This window comes from Tupaia chinensis, unplaced genomic scaffold, assembly GCF_000334495.1.
Source record: "Tupaia chinensis unplaced genomic scaffold, TupChi_1.0 Scaffold000422_1, whole genome shotgun sequence".
Lineage (NCBI taxonomy): Eukaryota > Metazoa > Chordata > Mammalia > Scandentia > Tupaiidae > Tupaia > Tupaia belangeri.
This window is the reverse complement of record NW_006159927.1, coordinates 1,593,725-1,595,889: the sequence shown is the minus strand read 5'-3', so window position 1 is coordinate 1,595,889 and position 2,165 is coordinate 1,593,725. Positions and strand designations below refer to the sequence as shown.

Sequence of the window (2,165 nt, the reverse complement as noted above, 5' to 3'; positions counted from 1 at the left end):
GGACCCCCAAAGGCCTTCCCCACGTGCATTCTAACCACGGTGGGTGGGCCGTGGGGCCGAGACGGGGACACATCTGTGCCCATGAAATGTCTCTCTCCCAAATCTGACTTATTAAAAGTACTGAGTCCTCAAACCACAAACTATTATGATTGCCCCCACCCCGGGGACTTCCATGTGGAATTACAAAATGTTTGGAAATGGTTGTTACAGTTCATTCCTGTGGAAGGCTGGAGGCTTTTAATATGAAGGAGATGGGGGACAATGTGCCTATAGTTAACACGACTTCACATTTGTACACTCAGAAGCATTCTGGACGTGTACAAACAGCCGAACTGTACCTGGGTGTCCCAGACCAGATGCGCGCGCACACACACACACATTTTCAACAAGAGACTCAGTTTCCTCTCTGCTCGTGTTTAAAATAAACCACATGTATAACGAGGGGCTGACATTTATTTACAGCATGCTAGCACAGAGGATACGTTGTTAAGGGGTTGTAAAAAAATATTAGTTTCTGCTTTATGGTGCTTTTCTTCAAACATAAGTGGGAAGAGGGAGTGGGATTCTGGTTTCACTCTCTTCTTCTTTTCCACCTGAAACAGAGAATTGTCTTGGGCCGATGCTGCGGCTCTGTACCTCGTGCCCTGACCTCATGCCCTGGCACCCACCTCCGGGTTCCTAATGCACAGTTGGCTTTGTCGCCCCAGCCCTTTGTCCTGCCGTTGCAGTCTCTCCGTGCATGGCTGAGAGGACCATCTGCTGCGTCACCTTCCAGGAGAGTGGACAGCTGGTGGGCAGGACCCCTGCCTTGTCACCGAAGCAGGACGCGGGAGCCCAGCCCTGTCGTAAACCCCCATTTATATGCTGCACGTTTCTGTTTAACGAGACCACGCAGGGGTGGCTGTATGAAATGAAATCTATATATACGAACAAGGAGATTAACCTCAGGGAGAGGCAGGATTAAAGAGGGGGGCAGCCAGGGAGGCCTGGGGCCTCTGGGTTGAGGCCCAGGCAGGTGGTTCCCCAGGAGGGAGTTTTCAGGAAACATCCCAACCCTGAATGGATTTGCTAGGGGCACAGAAGCAATCTTCGTATTTAGAGTCGCTCCTGTGCACCCTGCTCTACGCTAAGCTCTGCCTGTAGGCTGTCACTTGGTCTTCAAGATGAATGGGGATTTTATGACCCCACTTTATAGATGCGGAAATTGAGACTCGGAGAGGTGGCCCCCTGCTCAGGGTTTCATAGCGAGCACGAGGTAGTCTGATTGACGTAGGCTGGTGTGCCCAAGACTGACCTTGCAGGATGGATCACTGGAGGGTTCAAAACAGAGCATTTTTAAAAAGAATTATTTTATATAATTTTTATCCATTATTATTATTTTCAGTTTGATGACAGAGAGAAAGTGAGAAAGTGAGAAAGCAAGCCACCAGGTCCAGGACTTGATCTGTGGTTTTGCTAGTGGGAGTCCAAAACCTCAACCACCGCGCCACCTGCCAGCCTATTATTATTATTATTTTTAAATTTGCTAGAGGATGTATACTTGCCAGACACAGAGAGAGAGGGAAAGTGAAAAATCTTCCCCCAGGGCGGGGGGGGGGGGATAGCCACACCACAATCCCTACTCCTCCATTCCCCTCCTGGGATTTTGTACATGCATGTATGTTCCTGGCATGTTTTTCAAGCCACTGGGTCCAGGACTTGATCCGTGCACTTGGCCATGTATCCCACATGTATCCAGCTGCCTGAACCACCACACCGCTGGCTGGCCTAAGAGGAATCATTTCAACCCCTACCTTTCTGATCAGCTTCAGCTTCTCAGAAGGCACGGACGGTTTGGGAAGCTCAGCCAGGCAGCCGCTGTTTGTCACCCGGGCCGGGAGAGGTGGGCTGGTGTGGTGGGTAAGTGCATGAACTCTGGAGCTGTGTAGACCTGCCCTCAAATCTGGGCTCCACCGCCCATTGCTTATATAATTTGGCCCACTTTAAGAATTTCATCGGGACCAGCAGTTGGCATAATGGCTATGTCGCTGGACTCCCACGTAGTCGACCGCAATTCGAGTCCCAGACCCGCTGGCTTAAACTCACGCCCGGCGACTCGGCGCGCGTGCCCAAGATCCCGAGAGGAGAATGAAGGAGAAGGGATTGTGGAGTGGCCGTTCCCCCTG

The 2,165-nt window shown here is 51.1% G+C and overlaps 1 long non-coding RNA gene across 3 annotated transcripts in view; it reads right to left on the bottom strand.

Moving 5' to 3' along the window:
- Positions 1-260: 260 nt before the first annotated feature.
- LOC102485612 (uncharacterized) overlaps positions 261-2,165 on the bottom strand; it is a 3,357-nt gene continuing 1,452 nt past the window's right edge. For 2 of the 3 annotated variants that reach the window (XR_001370812.1, XR_335455.1), the window contains exons 2-3: positions 669-840; positions 261-593 (exon numbers count right to left, since the gene is read on the bottom strand). This is a non-coding gene — a long non-coding RNA (uncharacterized LOC102485612). Of the gene's footprint in view, positions 594-668; positions 875-2,165 lie in introns of all 3 variants that reach the window. The other variant, XR_001370813.1, reaches the window with a different exon arrangement.